Source organism: Macaca mulatta, chromosome 6, assembly GCF_049350105.2.
Source record: "Macaca mulatta isolate MMU2019108-1 chromosome 6, T2T-MMU8v2.0, whole genome shotgun sequence".
NCBI classification, from domain to species: Eukaryota; Metazoa; Chordata; class Mammalia; order Primates; family Cercopithecidae; genus Macaca; species Macaca mulatta.
The window spans coordinates 117322450-117342384 of record NC_133411.1 but is presented as its reverse complement, the minus strand read 5'-3'; the positions used below and the strand labels follow the sequence as shown (position 1 = coordinate 117342384).

The 19935-nt window shown below is 39.8% G+C and overlaps 1 long non-coding RNA gene across 1 annotated transcript in view; it reads right to left on the bottom strand.

Annotated features, from left to right (window-relative positions):
- Positions 1 to 19935, bottom strand: part of LOC144341511 (uncharacterized) — a 62236-nt gene that overhangs the window by 12054 nt on the left and 30247 nt on the right. The window contains exon 2 of the long non-coding RNA XR_013418477.1: positions 10136 to 10258. This is a non-coding gene — a long non-coding RNA (uncharacterized LOC144341511). The remainder of the gene's footprint in view (positions 1 to 10135; positions 10259 to 19935) is intronic.

The window sequence follows — 19935 nt, the reverse complement described above, 5'->3', positions numbered from 1 at the left end:
TTTTTTTATTGCTGTTGTAAAAGGGATTGAGTTCTTTATTTGATTCTCAGCTTGGTTGTTGGTGGTGTATAGCAGTACTACTAATTTGTGTGCATTGATTTTGTAACTTAAGACTTTAATGAATTCATTTATCAAACATAGCAGCCTTTTGGAGGAGACTTTAGGGTTTTCTAGGTATACGATCATAACATTGGCAAACAGAGATGGTTTGACTTGTTTTCCAATTTGGATGCCCTTTATTTATTTCTCTTGCCTAATTGCTCTGGCTAGGACTTCCAGCACTATGTTGAATACAAGTGGTGAAAGTGGGCATCATTGTGTCATTTTAGTTCTCAGGGGGGATGCTTTAAGCTTTTCCCTATTCAGTATGATGTTGGCTGTGAGTTTGTCAGAGATGGCTTTCATTATTTTGAGGTATATTCCTTCTATACCTAGTTTGTTGAGGATTTTTATCATAAAGCAATACCGAATTTCATTGAATGTTTTTTCTCCATCTGTTGAGATGATCATGTGGGATTTGTTTTTAATTCTGTTTATGCGATGAATTACATTTATTGACTTGCATACGTTTGAACGATCCCTGCATCCCTGGGATGAAACCCACTTGATCATGGTGAATTACTATTATTATAATTGTTGTTAGTTTTTGAGAAAGCATCTTGCTCTGTCACCTAGGCTGGAGTACAGTGGCACAATCATGGGTCACTGCAATCTTGACCTCTTGGGCTCAAACAATCTTCCCACCTCAGACTCCTGAGTACTGGGACTATAGGTGCACACCGCCACATGCATCTAATTTTTATATTTTTTTGTAGAGATGGGGTTTCACCATGTTGCTCAGGCTAGTTTTGACCTCCTGAGCTCAAGCAATCCTCCTGCCTTGGCCTCCCAAAGTGCTGAGATTACAGGTGTGAGCCACTGCATGTGGCTTGAATTATCTTTTTGATGTGCTGTTTGATTTGGCTTGCTAGTATTTTGTTGAGGATTTTTGCATCTATGTTCATCAGGGATATTGGTCTGTAGTTTTCCTTTTCTTTGTTATGTCCTTTTCTGGCTTTGGTATCTGGGTGACACTGGCTTGATAGAATGTGTTAGGGAGGATTCCCTCTTTCTCAATCTTTTGGAATAGTTTCAGTAGGATTGGTACCAATTCCTCTTTGGTAGAATTCGCTGTGAATCTATCTAGCACTGGGCTTCTTTTGTTGTTGGAAATTGTTTTATTACCAATTCAATCTCACTGCTTGCTATTGGTCTGTTCAGGATTTCTATTTCTTCCTGATTCAAGCTAGGAGGGTTGTATGTTTCCAGGAATTTATCCATTTCCTCTAGATTTTTTAGTTTGTGTGCATAGAAGTATTTATAGTGGCCTCAAATCTTTTGTATTTCTTTTGATCTTTTGTATTTCTGTGGTGTCATTGTAATGTCTCCATTTTCATTTCTGACAGCTTGTTTAAATCTTCTCTCTTCTTGGTTAATCTAACTAATGATCTATTGATTTTGTTTATCTTTTCAAAGAACCAACTTTTTGTTTCATTGATCTTTTATATTGTTTTTATGTTTAATTTCATTTAGTTTTGCTCTGTTCTTTGTTCTTTATTTGTTTCTACTAGCTTTGGGTTTGGTTTGTTCTTGTTTCTCTAGTTCCTTGAAGTGTGTGTTAGGTTGTCAATTTGTGACTTTGCAGACTATTCTATCTAGGCATTTAGCACTATAAATTTTCCTCTTATATTGCTTTTGCTGTTTCCCACAGGTTTTGATAACTTATGTCACTATTATTCGTTTCAAAGAATTTATAAATTTTCATCTTGATTTCATTGTTAACCTCAACATCATTCCGGAGCAGATTAATTTCCATGTATTTGTATTGTTTTGAGGGTTCCTTTTGGAGTTGGTTTCTAGTTTTATTCCACTGTGGTCTGAGAATATACTTGATATAATTTGAATTTTTAAAATATTTATTGACTTTATTTTGAGGCCTATGATATGGTCTATCTTGCAAACTGTTTCATGTACTAATGAGAATGTATATTTTGCAGTTCTTGGGTAGAATGTTCTGTAAATATCATTAGGTCCATTTGTTCTAGAGTGCAGTTTAAGTGCAATGTGTCTTTGTTGACGTTCTGCCTTGATGATCCCTGTCTAGTGCTGTAAGTGGAGTGTTGAAGTCCCCCGCTATTATTGTGTTGTTGTCTATCTCTTTTCTTAGGTCTAGTAGTAATTGTTTTATGAATCTGGGAATGCCAGATTTAAATGCATACATATTTAGGACTGTAATATCTTCTTGTTGGATTTTTACTTTTATCATTACATAGTGACTTTGTCTTTTTTTACTGTTGTTGCCTTAAACTCTGTTTTATCTGGTATAAGAATAGTATATTCCTTCTCACTTTTGGTTTCCATTTGCATAAAATATCTTTTTTTAACCCCTTTTGAGTCAGTAAGAATTCTTATATGTTAAATGAGTCTCTTGAAGATGGCAGATATTTGGTTTGTGACTTTTTAATCTGTTCTGCCAATTTGTATCTTTCGAGTGGAGCATTTAGACCACCTACATTCAATGTTTAATATTGAGATATGAGGTACTGTTCCAGTCATCATATTGTTACCTAGATACTTTGTTTTTCCATTATTACTGTTTTATAGGCCCTGTGAGTCTTTATGCTTTCAAGAGGTTCTATTATGGTGCACATCCAGCTTTTGTTTCAAGATTTAGAACTTATTTCAGCATTTTTTTGTAGGGATAATCTGGTAGTGACAAATTCTCTCAGAATTTTCTTGTCTGAAAAAGACTTTGTTTCTTCTTCATTTATGAAGCATAGTTTTGCTGGATATAAAATTCTTGGCTGACAGTTACTCCATTTAAGGAGGCTAAAGATAGGACCCCAGTGCCTTCTGGCTTGCAAGGTTTCTGCTGAGAAGTCTGCTGTTAGTCTGATAGGTTTTCCTTTACAGGTTACTTGACACTTTTGTCTAACTGCTCTTAGAATTCTTTTCTGCATGTTAAGTTTACATAGCCTGATGACTCTATATGCCTTGGTGAAGTCCTTTTTCCAGTGAATCTTTCAGGAGTTCTTTGAGCTTCTTATATTTGGGTGTCTAAATCTCAAGCAAGGCCAGGGAAGTTTTCCTCAATTATTCCCTCAAATAAGTTGCCCAAACATTTTGTTTTTTCTTCATCCCCAGGAACACCAGTGATTCTTAGGTTTGGCCATTTTATGTAATCACATATTTCTTGGAGATTTAGTTAACTTCTTTTGAGTTTTTTTTCTTTATTTTTTCTGATTGGGTGAGTTTGAAAGGCTCATCTTCAAGCTGTGAAATTGTTTCTTCTACTTGCTCAAATCTATTGTTAAAACTTTCCCACTGCATTTTGTAATTCCCTAAAATGTGTCTTTCATTTCCAGATGTTCTAATTGTTTTTTCTTTAAAATATCTAACTCTTTAGAAAAATTTTTCATTCATATCCTGATTTTTAAAAAATTTTATGGTAGTTTTCACCTTTCTCTTGTATCTCCTTCAGTAATTTAATAAGTAACCTTTTGAATTATTTATCTGGTATTTCAAAGATTTCATCTTGGTTTGGATCCATTGCTAGAAAGCTACTGTGATCTTTGTCGGGGGGGGGGGGCAGTTATAGAACCCTGTTTTGTCATATTACGAGAATTATTTTTTCTGATTCCTCCTCATTTGGGTAAAGTATTTCCTCTAATTATTTTAGAATTTCTTTTTTATTCAACTGTGTTTATTTTTAAATTTCTTTTTCTTTTTTTTCCCCTTAAGGATGTGATTTTAATGATTATAGTTTATTGTAACCTAATTCAGCTCTGGATGCTTTCAAGAGTGAAGACTCTGCATGAGTTTCCTGTTTATAGAGAGTCTTTATGATGACTTTCTCAGATATTGGTTGTAGTAACAATATGCTCAGTGTGTGAGCAGATTCGCTGTCTCCTGTGGGGTAGAATGGCAGAGATCTCTTGAAGCTTATCTTATTCCTCAGTGGTGTGCAGTTATTTATTTATTATTTTTCCCCCAGTAGTTTATTTACTGGGTTAAACAGTTCAGGATTCAGGCCAGTAGAGACGGGATCCATGGGTACAAATCAGCTGTGGCTAAAACAAGTGGGTAAATGCAGTACCCAGTAGTGGGCTGAGGTCCCAGTCTTGACAGAGATGGTGGAGGGAGCTCTCAGTGAAACACACTGAGGTCTTTTCACGGGGAGGGAGATAGCCACCTCAGCTCTCCTGTAGGCCAGCAGGAAAGCAATCTGCCTCCCAGTCACACTCCTGACCCAGTGTTCCAGCTATTTAGATCAGACAGGCACCTCTCTACATCTGTAAGAATGCTGATGTTCCATGTAGAAAGGGATTGTGACTCGATCTCTTGTGGAAACCTGAACTGAAGAGCAGTCCTTCTGTGGGGATGCAGTCACCCTTAAGTGCTCCAGAAAGTCTGTCTACAAGTGCACCCACACCAAGCTCCCATGGGAAAAGTCCCAGCTGTGTCTGCAGTGGTGGGCAAGGGTAAGAAATTTCTTCTCCAAGACCCTTCATTAGCACCAGGGCTGCCTAACTGTTGGGGTAGAGCTGCAGACTTTCCCCACTGAGCCCCGTACTGCACCTGTGCTTCTGCTGAAAGAAACTTCCCACAAGCAGAAAGTTCTGGGACTCAATTCCAGTCATCTGGATTCTTTTGTCCCATGGAGTGCTCCCTTGATGTGGTATACTCCTGCTTCTGGAGTAGGAGTCCCTGAGGCCCAATTCTGCTGTTCCTTTGGGTCTAGCCACGCAGTGGGACCACAATACTCCACACTGGTGCTGGGAAATGTCTGCAAAGGATCCAGACATGTGAACTGTCCTCAAGTCTCCTACCAGCAGGTACCAGCACCAGCTCTGATAGGGATGGCAGAGAAATGATATAGACTCTGTGAGATTCCTTGGTTATAAATAACCTTACAGTGTTGGCTCTCAAATTCCAGTTGTAGTAGTAATGAACTGGTCATGTAACAGACTTAGGAGCTTCTGGTTATCTAGCCAGGGTGATTCAGGCAATGGTGATAGCTGAGGTCACATACAAGGTTTCTCCTTCCTGGGCACTGTGGTCTTCTGCAGTTTTCCATCTGGCTCATGGTGTAGGCTGTAGCCTGCCACTTCATTCAAAGGATCTGTGGTTTCTTTCAGTTTTCCTGTTAAATTTGTGTGTTGTTTGTTGGAATAAAGTTCCCACTGTGAATCTCTATACACTATTTTGTCTTTCCAAGGGGGACAGGCATGCTAACGATGCCTCCAATCCACCACCTTGAGGGGAAAAAAAGGGAAGTCTTTACCACCAAGTTGAGTAGACTATTCTCCTTCCCTCTCCAATTTATGTTACTAGGAGGTAATCAGAATGCCCCTAGAGGAATTCTTAGATCCTCTGCAGGTGAAAGCTGACTCTTCTCTCCACTGATGGAAGGAAGAATAAAGGAAATGCCTGGTATAAGGAAATACCCTTTTCCTCTGGCTTCAGCTGTTCTCCCCTAACCAGAGTGGCCCAGAGTGGCAGCCTAAAGAAGCTCCAGTCCACTGGGCTGAGCTCAGCAGAAATGGAGAGAAAAACTACTAGCAGTCATGGCCCCCGCATGCTCCCTCATCCATCCCAGCCTCCCAGGAATTGAAAAAGGTGGGTGTGAGTTTCTTTTTTGCTGTGCATGAAGGGAAAGAGACAGATCTGGAGAAGGGGCCACAAGTCTCAGATTACAGTGAAGACTATCACAGAGACAAGGAATTCTGGCAGATCTAGGGGAGGCAGGGTCCCCAGGGATATCCCAAGGCCCTTTGGTGCCTGATTTCAAAGCAGGAAGGCCCATAATGCTCTGTACTTCTCCTTCCCCTGCAGCAGGTACAGTCCAGCATCTAGAACCAATAATGCTGCCTCAGCCAAGTATATTTGAACTCTGCAGGGATGGGAGGGTGAGTGTAACTCTGGAAGAGAAAGGAGGATCCCCAGGAACTCTGGGATCCTGATGGGAGGAAAAAAGAGCTTCATGGGAAAGGGATTTTCCCCTGAGCTCTTTACATACCTTGCTCCTTTCTCTCAGGCCACAGCTTATAGGTCACCTCCTCACTGAGGCCCTCTATACTCCCTGATGAGACCACCCCCTCCAATTCTTCCAGAATCGTGGCTATTGCCTTCTTTGGGTTCTGATCCCAAATTATCTTGTATATTTATTTCCTTTACTTATTTATTGTCTCTCTCTCCGAGGTGACACATATGTTCCATGAGAACAGGGACCTTATCTGCCTTTTTCCCTGCTGTCTTAGCTTGGTTTACCCCAAAACAGATGCAGATTTGGTTTTCTGAGAGGTAAGTCCAGAAGTGAGACAGGAAGGAAGGAAAGCAAAGACAGTGTTGATGAGCAGGTTACTACTGGGGGCGAACTAGGCCTCAATCCTTCTGGAGATCCTCTCAGAAACTATGGGAGATGCTTCAGAATTGTTCTACTGAGGGATAAGGAAGCTGGGGTATATCCAACATCTCCTTCTCATTGGTTGAGGATCAACCTCAGTCAGTTCTGAAAGGTTGAGGATCCTTCCAGAAGTGTTAATGCACACTCAGGCCAAGAGAACACCTTCAGCAAAGACACTTATTCTCAAGTGTCCATTGGCATGAACAGGGACCATGTACAGGAAATCTCTGGAGAAGGCTGAATGGATAGGGGTCAGGCAAGAACAAGTTATTCCTGTCATAACCTCAGTACCAAGATCAAGCTCTGGAATATGGTACACACTCCATAAACAAGAGTCAAACAAAAAGGAAGATTGAGAAATGAATGAATAAAAGAAGAGCTGAATGGGATTCTAGTAATTCTATTACCTGAGAGTATTGGTTTTGCTTTCTTGGTGTTGGCCTTAATTTTGACCCAGGTTTTTGACTTTTACATCCTCCCTGTATGTATACTGGGAAAGGTCCATCCTATTTTTCCTGGCAAATACTCCTCTTCCTCTTCACCTCTGCGACTGCTGCTTCATATTCCTCCTTCATCAGCGAAAGGTGTTTCCTTGTGCTCACCCACCTCAGAAAAAAATCACTTTCAGATTGACTTCATTCCTACTCATTTTTCAGTGAGAAAACATTGCCAGATTTCTTGGAAATAAATATCGCATCACTTACTGATCCAGTTTTTTTCTAGTATGTAAGCTATTGCCTATAAATTAGCTGGCCTACTTTTTACAAGTTGCATTAATTCTTTCAGGGCAATTGAGTGCCCTTTAGTGCACAAACAGCAATAGAAGTTAAATTTACAACATGGCAGACTGGAACCATTACTCTAGATCAATGCATTCTAGGGACCACTTTTTTCTTTTCTCCTTTTTATATAGTTTTCATCTGAGTTATGAATAGGACATCTTGTCCTAAGCAAAGAAGTATTATAACTTTGGGACATTTAAATTCTTGATTAATAACACTAAAAATCTTTTAACCTTAAATGAATATTGCTGATGTGCACATTCTTTTTGCTTGTCACCCAGAGCTTTTGGTTCACATAAGCTTGGCTTAATTTTATTACATAGCAAATAGTGAGAATGAACTTTAGCTATGAAAAAAAGTAATAACCCAAGTATTGAAGGTGAGGCCTGGTGGGAGGTGATTAGATCATGGGGGTGTTTTCTAATGGTTTAACACCATCCCCTCATGAGATCTGATTGTCTGGAAGTGTGTAGTACCTCCTCCTTTGCCCTCTCTTCTTCCTGCTCTGGCCATGTGATGACATGCCTTGTTTCCCCTTTGCCTTCCACCCTCATAGTAAGTTTCCTGAGGCTTCCTCAGCCACGGAGAACTCTGAGTCAATTAAACCCATCTTCTTCACAAATTACCCAGTCTCAGGTAGTTCTTTATACCAATGTGAGAACAGACTAATACAACTATTAAATAAACTTCTTTCTATTTAAGGGTCCTATGATGTCTAATTTTATGTGTCAAATGGCTGGGCCATGGTACCCCAGTTTTTGGTCAAATGGCAGTACAGATGTTGCTGGGAAGGTATTTTTTAGATGTGATTAACATTTAAAACTATAGATTTTGAGTAAAGCAGATTAGCGTTCAAAACGTGGTTTGGTCTTATTGAATCAAAGGCCTTAAGAGAAAGCTAAGGTTTCCTAAAAAAGAAAGAATTCTGCCACCACATAGTCTGTGGATTTGAGACTGCAACATCACCTCTTCCCTGGGTCTCAAGCCCACTTGACTGCCCCTAAGATTTCAGACTTGTCAACCTCCAAACTGGTGTGAGCCATATCCTTAAAATAAATCTGGGTGTGTGTGTGTGTGTGCGTGTGTGTGTGTGTGTGTGTGTGTGTGTGTGTGTGTATGTCTGTCTAGGTATATTTTGTTTTCTTGCATTTGGCAGATATTGTGTTTTTTCACAAACTGAGGGTTTGTGGCATCCTGCATTGAGCAAGTCTATCAGTGCTATTTTCCCAATTGGATAGATTCAGCTTTTGAAAGAAGTAGAAGTTCTGCTGCGGCTAAAAATGCTATCAAACAGCATTGCAGACTACAGAGAAATCTCTCATAAAAGGAAAAGTGGGCCAGACACGGTGTGGGCCAGACAACGTGGTAGATCATGCCTGTAATCCCAACACTTTGGGAGGCTGGAGCGGGCAGATCATGAGGTCAGGAGATTGAGACCATCCTGGCTAACACAGTGAAACCCCATGTCTACTAAAAATACAAAAAATTAGCCGGGCATGGTGGTGCGCACCTGTAGTCCCAGCTGCTCGGGAGGCTGAGGCAGGAGAATTGCTTGAACCTGGGAGGCGGAGGTTGCAGTGAGCCAAGATGGTGCCACTGCATTCCAGCCTGGGCGACAGAGTGAGACTCTGTCTCAAAAAAAAAAAAAAAAAAAAAAACAAAAAAGAAAGAAAGAAAGAAAGAAAAAAAAGAAAGAAAGAAAAAAAAAGGAAAAGGAATCAACACAGCAAACTTCACTGTGGTCTTATTTTAAGAAATTACCAGCTGGGCACAGTGGCTCATGCCTATAATTAAAGTACTCTGAGAGGCCGTGGTGGGCCGATCACGAGGTCAGGAGTTCGGGAACAGCCTGGCCAAATAGTGAAACCCTGTCTCTACTAAAAATACAAAAAATTAGCTAGGCGTGGTGGTGGATGCCTGTAATCCCAGCTACTTGGGAGGCTGAGGCAGGAGAACCGCTTGAACCCTGGAGGCAGAGGTTGCAGCGAGCCGAGATTGCACCATTGCACTCCAGCCTGGGTGAGAGTGTGAGACTCCGACTCAAAAAAAAAAAAAAAAAAAAAAAAGAAAGAAAGAAAAGAAATTACCACAGCTACACCAACCTTTAGCAACTACCGCCTTGATTAGTCAGCAGCCATCAATACTGAGGCAAGACCCTCTACCAGCAAAAAGATTACAACTTGCTGAAGGCTCAGATGATTTTTAGCATTTTTAGTAACAAAGTATTTTTAATTAAAGTATATACATTGTGTTTTTAAACATAATGCTACTGCACATTTAATAGACCAGTATAACATAAATATAACTTTTATATGCACTGGGGAACCAAACAAATTTGTGTGACTTGCTGTATTGCAGTGATTTGGAAAAGAACCCGCAACATCTCTGAAGTATGCCTGTGAGTGTATACACACACACACACACACACACACACACAAAGTTGAGCATCACTAATCCAAAATCTGAAAAGCTCCAAAGCCCAAAACTCTTTGATTGCCGACATGATGCCACCTGTGGAAAATTCCAAAAGTAGCCTAGGGATGGGTCACGGTCAAAACACAGGACCACGCCGCCATTTATCTAGCATCCCCAAGGAAAAAAGGACCCTTTCAGCCCCATTCTTCATTAAATGGAACCAGATGTCTGACTCCTTACGTATGCAAAAAATATATGTCTCACAGTCCATCAGTAAACTGAAAGAAGTGGATATTGAAGAAGTTTTGACATTGATAATGATGCTCCGGGTTGGGCTTGGTGGCTCATGTCTGTAATCCCAGCACTTTGGGAGGCTGAGTGGGGGTGGGGGGGTGCATCACCTGAGGTCAGGAGTTCAAGACCAGCCTGACCAATATGGTGAAACCCTGTCTCTACTAAATACAAAAAATTAGCCAGGAGTGGTGGGGCATACCTGTAATCCCAGCCACTTGGAAGGCTGAGGCAGAAGAATGATTTGAACCTGGGAGGTGGAGGTTGCAGTAGGCCGAGATTGTGCCACTGCACTCCAGCCTGGACGACAAGAGCAAAACTCCGCCTAAAAAAAAAAAAAAAAAGGAAGAAAATGAGGCTCCAGTTGTTTATTCTTTGACTGATGGTGAAATAGCAGAAATGGTTCTGAATCAAGGTGATCGTGATAACACTGATAATGAAGATGACATTTGTTAATGCTGCAGAAAAAGTGTCAATAGACAGCATGGTGAAAATATGTGATGGGCTTACTGAAGAACTACAGCAGTCTGCATTCGTAACAGAGCAAGAAATAATGTCAGTTTGTAAAATCAAAGAGACAGCCACACACAGTGGCTCACTCCTGTGATCCTAGCACTTTGGAAGGCTGAGGTGGAAAAATCACTTGAGTTCAGGAGTTTGAGACCAGCCTAGGCAACATAGTGAGATCTCATTTCCACAAAAAATTAAAAAATTATCCAGGCATGGTAGCATGCACCTGTTGTCCCCGCTACTTGGGAGGCTGATGTGGGAGGATCAATTGAGCTCGGGAGGTCGAGGCTGCAGTAAACCATGATTACACTACTGCACTCCAGCCTGGTGACAAAGCAAGACCCTGTCAAAAAAAAAATCAACACCAAAAAGAAAAGAAAAGAAAAGATAGACTTCTGAGCTAACAAAAGAACAAAAGTTGTTAATGAGGCAGATGACTGGAGGAAATATTTTAAAAAGCCATCCAGCAGAATGCCTCCTCATCCCTAGAGGACCACTTCTTCATCCCTCAACTGCTTCTGATTGTTTCTTCTCATCTTAAAAAATCATTTTAAATAAAAACACAGCATTCGAGCTGGGTGCGATAGTTCTAGCCTATGGTCCCAGCTACTCAAGAGGCTGAGGCAGGAAGACAGCTTGAACCCAGGAGTTCAAACCCAGCCTGAGCAACAAAGAGTGATCCCATTTCTAAAAACAAAAACCCACAACATTGTAGGTGGAGACTAACTGAAAGCCTGCTGTTGTTTGTTGTTTGTGTTAACAGCTGATACAGGTATTCTGGTGGTGCTACCGTGCTGCTTAGTTCCCCCGATCTTATTATTTTTTCGCTTTATTAATGTTATGTCATTTATTTTGCTGTTAAGTGCTTAAGTGTGAATAAGTGTAAGAAAATGATTGCTTATCCATAGCATATTAATTCAGAGTCAAGAATGATAGTGACGCTAAACCACCACAGATTATCTACATGGATGGCTGAGATAATGACACTTTTGTTTTCTTATGGTTCAATGTACACAAACTTTTCATACACAAATGTATTAAAATATTGTATAAAATTACCTTCAGCTATGTGTATAAGGTGTATATGAAACATAAAAGGCCGGGCGCGGTGGCTCAAGCCTGTAATCCCAGCACTTTGGGAGGCCGAGGCGGGTGGATCACGAGGTCAGGAGATCGAGACTATCCTGGCTAACATGGTGAAACCCCGTCTCTACTAAAAATACAAAAAAAAAAAAAAACTAGCCGGGCGTGGTGGCGGGCGCCTGTAGTCTCAGCTACTTGGGAGGCTTAGGCGGGAGAATGGCGTGAACCCGGGAGGCGGAGCTTGCAGTGAGCCGAGATCACGCCACTGCACTCCAGCCTGGGAGACACAGCGAGACTCCGTCTCAAAAAAAAAAAAAAAAAAAAAAAAAAAAAGAAACATAAAAGAATTTTGTGTTTAGACTTGGATCCCCTTCCCAAAATATCTTATTATGTATATGCAAATATTCCAAAATCTGAAAAAGTCTGAAATCTAGAACACCTCTGGTCCCAAGCCTTTTGGTTAAGGAATCCTCACCCCATATATACCCTATTAGTTGTATTTCTTTGGAGAACCCTTGCTCCTAAATTTCAAAGAAAGTAAATCTTTAGAGGAAAGTCTTACGTGAATTTTTATGTTTAGGAGGATTTCTTCCTTAATTATCCTCCATCATTTCAGATACCATATTGAGTATTAAGAATACAAAGAAGAAAAATGATGGGCATTTCTCTGACATTTCAACATGATGAGACAACAGCAAAGATATATGCAAGGGAGGAAAGAAGGTTGGGAAGGCTTGACAGAAAAGTCACATTTGAGCTGTATCTTGAGAGATTGGTAGGAGTTGGCTAACTGGTAAAGGAAGGAGGGATCTTCTAGACAGGTAGAACATTTGGGTCAAAAATAAGGCAGCAATCTCTGATATTCATACATTTATTTAACAAATATTTAATGAATGTATGTTTTGTGTCAGAGATGAGTTTTGTCCCTAATTTTGACCCATTTTTTATATCCCCTTCCTCAAGCTGGGGAAGATGGATCATATTTATCCTTCTAGATGGCTGCCTCTCATAGTTCTGTTCCCCTCAGAACAGAACATATCCCCAGGGATAAAATGGTGAGCAGAAACAAACAGAAAGGAGATGTTTAGAATTAGTTTTGCAGCTAATGACAAAAGACCTAAAATAACAGTGGCTTATTAGACGTAATTTTATTGTTCTCTCATCTAAATGTCCATATCAAAGATCTAGAGTGAACAGATAGCAGTGGGCTTTAGTTTTATTTTACTGTTCCATCAGCTTCATTAGGCAGCTATTGCTTAGTGATCCAAGATGGTAGCTTCAGCTCTATTTCTCTTGTCTATAGTATTCTAGCCAAAAGAGGGGGAAAAGGAAAAGAAGATGAGCATGCATCTTCTCTTTAAAGACACTTCTTAGAAATTCCATATGTCACTTTATCAATATCCCATTTTAAATAACTTAGTTCTATAACTAAAACTAGTTTTCATTCCTACCCAACATATGCCCAGCCAAAAATTGAAGAAGGAAAGACAAATATTAAGAGTCAATGGACTGCACTGCAGAAAGGAGAGAATCAGGATGAATAACTCTGAAGACTACACTCAAGCTGAAAAATAAAGTTGATAAGCGGAAGCTAATTATTGTTTTATATCTTCTAAAGTCTTTACTACATAATCACATTGTCTTAATGATAGCCATTTAGAGCTAGTTGTTTAGAAGAAAAGTATACTCGATTAAAAAAAAAAAAACAGGTAACAAATTTTTGTCTACATAAGTTAATTGACCCATGGTTATGGCAACTGGTTTTTAAAAGATGAATTTATGCCCAAGATTTATATCTTTATTTTTTAATGTTTTGAATCCTTCATATGATACATGTGAAGGGAAAACACAAGCAATGAAAACACAAAATAGAAGTCAATAATATGGTTTTGCTATTAGTTTTTCACTAATAGCAAAAGTCAAAAATGTTTTTAATTATTGTATTCAACCATATCTATGTGGTGGCCCTTGAGAAGCAGCACTCAGACCTCCTTTCAAAGTATTTGCTGTGAGGAACATTATTGACTGTCATATCTCCACAAGCTTCACATGGAGGCCACACACTTTCCTCCTGCTCCCAGCCTATGAATAAGCAAATAGTGGAGATACCAGAAAAGTAAACTGTGAGATTTCCAAGCCTAGTCCTCAAAAGGTCTCGTAGCTTCTGTTCTCAGCCTTCACGTGCCAACACCACAGGAAGAAGCCCAGGAATCCTCCTCAAGAATAAGAGACTAAACAGAATAACTCAGTCAACGGCTGACACCAACCACCAGACCTAAAAGAACATCTTGAACCATCTAACTCCATCGAAATTACCAGGTGACTTGTAACCACCCGAGCAATCCCAGGCAAGGCCTGGAGAAGAACTATGCGGCTCAATTCCACCCATATTGCTGACCCACAGAATCATGAGCAAATTAAACTGTTGCTGTAATAAGCTAGTAAATTTTCGATCATCATATTAAGCAGCAATAGATAACAAATGTGTACCATAAGTAGAAGGTATAGGGTGATTAAAGATTTAAAAAATATACAAGACAAATACAAGGTTCAGCTCTATATTAATATCAAATAAAATCAATTTTAATACAAAAGTTACTATTAAAGTTAAAGGTCAATATAATTCTAAATTGTGTACACATTATAAAAAGTTCTCAAAATATATAAAGCAGAAAAAAGGAAATGATACAACTATAAGAAGTAGATAAATTCAAAATCAACACAACTGTTTTAGTGATTAAAATAAGTCAAGCAGACAAAAAAATAAGCATAAAGGAGATGTAAGACCCTATATCCTGTGGTGGGCAGAATTCTAAGATGGTCCCCAATATAGCCCTGTGATATACAGAACCCATATAATCTCCTCCACTTGAATATGTGCAGGACCTGTGAATATGATGTGATAGTCACTTTCTTAATTACACTGTATTATATCCAAATCTATCTTGCCAGACTAGAGAGATTCTCCAACTGGCTTTTGGTAAAGTAACCTGTCATCAGGGAGAGGATCCTTTGGCTAGGACCAGAGTGGGCTCTAGGAGCTGAAAGCAACCCCTGGCCAACAGTCAGCAAGGAAATGAAGACATCAGTTCTACAACCACAGGAACTGAGTACAGTTGACAACGTGAATGAGCTTGGAAGAAGACCTTGAGCTGCAGATGAAAACATTGCTGGTGGATACTTTGATTTCAGTCTTGTTTCCCATGAGCCCATGCCCAGACTTCTGACTTCTAGAAGCTGTGAGTTAATCAATGGGTGTTGTTTTAAGCCTCCAAGTTTTTATTAATTTGTTATACAGGAATAGAAACTTAATACAATAGTGCCTCTTTCTCTGAGGGGAATACATTCAACAACCCCCAGTTAATGCCTGAAACTACAGATAGTACTGAACCCTATATAGACTGTTTTTCCTATAAAAACATAGCATGATAAAGTTTATAAATTAGGCACAGTAAGGGATTAGCACCAATAACTAATAATAAAACAATTATTATAATACATTGCAATAAGTTATGTAAATGTGGTCTTTCTGTCTCTCCTAGACTATCTTATTGTACTGTACTCTGTTACAATGACTATGTGATGAGATGAAGTGAGGTGAATGACGTAGGCATTGTGATGGAACGTTAGGCTACTCCTGACTTTCTGTATTCCTGACTCTGTGTAACCATCCCTTATTTGCAGTAAATGGCTTGGTGTCACTCATTTCAGAGGATCATTTGCTGAAGTCCCCATATAGGTTCAATGCTGTCTGGTGAAAACCACATTGCTGTTGATTGGAACACATTTTCTGTTCATGTCTTCTATTCACAAATTTAATGGCTTTTCCATCTTAACTAAGCACTTATTATGGACTGAGGCTGTAACTTTTTTTTCTTTCTTTTTTTTTTTTTTTTGAGAGGGATCTCGCCCTGTTGCCCAGGCTGGAGTGCAGTGGCATGATCTTGGCTTACTGCAACTTTCGCCTTCTGGGTTCAAGTGATTCTCCTGCCTCAGCCTCCTGAGTAGCTGGGGTTACAGGTGTCTGCCACCATGCCCAGCTAATTTTTTGTATTTTTAGTAGAGATGGGGTTTCACCATGTTGACCAGGTTGGTCTTGAACTCCTGACCTCAGGTGATCCATCCTGGGGCTGTAACTTTTACAGTTTAAGTTGCAACAGCAAAACTAACAGGAATTTCTTTTTCTTTCTTCGTGATTTCACAGATAGAAGATTCATTCTTACTGTATCTTTTAGCAATCTCAGCAATTTTTTTCTTTCTTTATTAAGTTGAGAACTTCCTTTTTATTTAAAGGAAGCACTTTATGGCTTCTTGGTGGCACATCTGAATTACCAGCATCACTACTCTTGCAATTTGGGGGCATTAATAATTAAAATAAGGGTTACTTGAACACAAGCACTGTAATACCGTGACTGTTGATCTGATATCTGAAAGGGTTACTAACTAATCAGTGGGTAGTACATACAGCATGGCTACACTGGACAAAGGAATGACTCACATCCCTATGGGACAGCATGAGATTTCATCACTGCTCAGAATGGCATGCAATTTAAAACTTATGAATTATTTCTGGAAGTTTCCATTTAATATTTTCTGACTGTGGTTGACCGTGGGTACCTAAAACAATGGAAAATGAAACCACAGATTACTGTACACATTCAACACTTAGAGAAGCATATTCTCAACCATGCATGGAATATTTAAAAAATGATCACAAACAAAGTCTTAGGGCAAGTTTCAGCAAATTTCACATTATTGATGTCATACAGATTATGTTCTCTGATCCAGTACAATTAATACCACAATCTATACATCAGTTTCAGGGCATCCAGAAGTTTTCAGTGCTCCAGGGTAGCCTAAAAGTGCTAAGAGTGCTATACAGGAGCAAAATCCTGACCTCAAGAGAAAGAGGTCACCATCAGTGAAAATATTGGAGACAAATGACTGACAAACTCTGCGATGAGGCCTGTGCCTGGAGAGTTCACAACATGCCAGGCACTAGCTGTACTTCCAAGTCGCTGGTCCAGGGTCCATAGCAGGACCAGCAATGACTACAAGGACACTTTTCTCCCCAACATCCCCAGAAATGAGAAAGCCCCTTCCCTGCCACACCTAAAAGTTTCTGGAGAAAAGCAGGTAGGAGGGAAGAGACAAGTACTGATAGTGACCCAAAAGGGAATGAGTATCCCCAAAAGACTACTTAAATGGAAACAAATTGAGATACTATTGATAGGCAAAGTTTAAATTTTGCTTAGTTTCCCTATTATGCAACATAGGTGGCTTGGAGATATTTTTTTCCACAGCTGAGAGGAGTGTGAGCGACAATATTTTAACACACCACACACAATTACACAATTTTCTTTTAAATAAGTTTTAAAGAAGCGTGTGTGTGTGTGTGTGTTTGAGATAGAGTCTTGCTCTGTCACCCAGGTTGGAATGCAAGGGGTTGATCACACCTCGCTGCAACCTTGACCTCCCAAGCTCAAGTGATCCTCCCATGTCAGCCTCCTGAGTAGCTGGGACTACAGGTACCTACCACCACACACAGTTAATTTTTTTTTTCTTTCTTTTTTTTTTTTTTTTAGTAGAGATGGGGTCTTGCTGTTTCCCAGGCTGGTTCTTGAGCTCAAGTAATCCTCCCGCCTCAGCCTACCAAAGTGCTGGGATTCAGGCATGAAGCACCACACCCAGCCTACAAGAACAGTTTTTTAAATCAGTTCATAATATAGCATCTCATGGTAGGTATTTGCCTGTTAGACTTATCTATATACCAGTACCTCAAACTCAACTGCTTAACAAAGACCAGGCAGGTAACACACATAAATGAAGCAGATTAAGTTTAACAGAATAGAATACGGTGAAGTCTTTGACAAACTGAGGAACACAAGCCTGAAATAAAAGCATCCCAAATTCTGTGGACTGGTTCTAGTCAATGAGCCACCATTTTTCATCTTCCATAATATGGAATACATATGTATAGTTGCCATCTCTATAACAGCTTGATCAAATTGTATCATAATTAAATATTTTCTATGTCTGTTTCTCCCATAGTGACAGCCTCCAAATGCTGGAACATTGTCCTAGTCATCTTTATATCCCCTAGGATGTATCTCCTGGCATATGATAAGCCTGCAATAAATGTTGTGGTGGGAATGGTGAATGAAAGAATAAATGCACAAGGGCCCATAGCAGCAAAAAAATGCAAATCAATACATTAACGGAATGATAGTAAGAGTAATCAAATCAGGGACATGAGCAGGAGACAACTCACAAAAGTCTGCCTCTCTGTGATGTGACATGCAAACAGCTGACAGCTCTCTGCTTAATGACAGTCCATGACCTCAGATTCTAGAAGCTCAGTGTTTGAAAAAGGCACTAATTTCTTTCATTTTTAATTAGGTGACCAGTGATTAGATTATTATTGCTAGAGACAGGCTGATTAAGAAGTCACTGACAGTCATTTGTCCTCCACAGAGAGCTGTCACATGGGTACATTTACATAATGACAGCTTCCCAGCTGGGAGCTCTACTGTCTGCTTGTGTCACTTCTGGCGATAAATGCTGGTCCTTCACTGTTTGGGACTTCAGTAAATTTCTCCAAGCAGGCAGTCTTTTAGAGGAAACTCTGAATGAAAAACCTTAGAAATGGAAATACACCCTAAGGGAATTTGCTAAGGCTTCTACATCTCTTTTTTTCCCTAGGAAATTTCCTAAGGTAGTGGTTGTAGGGGAGGGCTCATCATTTCCATTTAAATGCTTAGAAGAATTGTTTTAAAGTATATCACCTTAAAGGTGATGGACTTATAGGGGAGTGTGTGTATATATGTGTGGGGGGGGGGGGTGAGGGGGGTGGTATATGGCAAAGGGGTTGAAAAGTGGGGGATGGGTGGAAAGTTCTCACCTAAATATTGTATCTGAAAAGCAGAGAAAGGCCTTTTCATTTAATAAACGTTTAAAACTGACAATCCCAAGCCTCTAGACTGCCTTATTTTAATTTTTTCTTATTTGTAATTTTCAGAAATGTTTCAAGCATCATTGTGTTTCTCCATTTTTACATAAACAGTTGATTACATTCACAAAATAAAACATTCAGTGATATTAAGACAAAGGGGGGAGGGGGAGGGTAGTGGAGGGGAAAGGAAAAGGGAGAGAGAGCAGGAAGTAGAAAGGAAGAGGGAGAGAAGGAGAGAGGGGGAGAGAGAATTCCTCTTCTGATTCTTTCATATTAGTGAAGCCTGGGTTATTTTCTAAATGGAATTTCATTAATTAAGTCCCCAAGCTGAATCATAAAAAAGGCAAATGGAAAAACAGAACTTCAAATGCAGCCTTCAAAACAGCTGAAAAATATGAGATACTAGCTCATTTGGATTAAGTGTTCTAAATTAGAAAAATCCAATTATGCAAAATAAGAAAAACTGGTTTACAATGTTGCCAGCTAGGAGTACTTCTGGACTAATAATGATATTCTACCTATGTGTCTGAAATTCTCTGAAATAGGTGAAACATTTTTCATGTATTTTATTTACATTATTAATTTGGTAAATCTATTTTTCCATGGTTATGCTCAGTATAGTATCCAAATTGTAGGAGTACATCTAGATTAAAAAGGGCTTATTCCAAGAACACAAGGAGTTCAACATCAGAAAATCTACAAATGCAATTTACCGTAGTAACAGACTCAAAAAAAAAGCATATTTATTTTGCTTGTAATTGTGTAATTTAGGCAGGACTTGGTAGAGATAGTTCATCTCTGCCACACACAGCTTCAGTTGGGGTGTCTCAACTGCATCTGGGCAGATCAACTTACTTGCTCACTTACTTGGCAAGCAAGTTGGCACTAGCTGTCATCTAGAAGCTCAGATGGAATTTTTAGGGAACCTCAGTTCCTCTCCAGAGGTCTACTTGGACTTCTTTCCAGCATGGCCATGTATTTCCAAGAGCAAGTGGTCAAGGGACTTGGGTGGAAGCTGCAAGGCTTCTTATGATTTAGTCTTAGAAGTCCCAAAATGTCATGCCCATTGCATTCTCTAGAGTAAAGCAAGTCTCTAAAGCCAAACCAGATTTAAGGGGAGGTGACTACCTAATCTGATTTATGGGTGCCAGCCTTTATAGGAGTTATATGAGAGCACTAGCCTGGAGTTTACACCTGGAGATCTGGGGGGTCTGTGGGATAGTATAGCACCTCCTCTCTCAGGGGGCAGGAGTCATTGATCCCATGGGAAGCTAAATCGGGATGTAGCTTCTCCAATCAATGGAGGAGGTAAGTTGAGTCTCAGTTAGCCTGTTGACAAGACAACCCACAGTGAGCACCACAATGAATACTTTAGCCAATCCTCTCATAGCATTCCAGGTTTGTCTGTCTACTTTCATCCATTATGCTGGACACTTCCTGGGCCCCTTCAATATTTC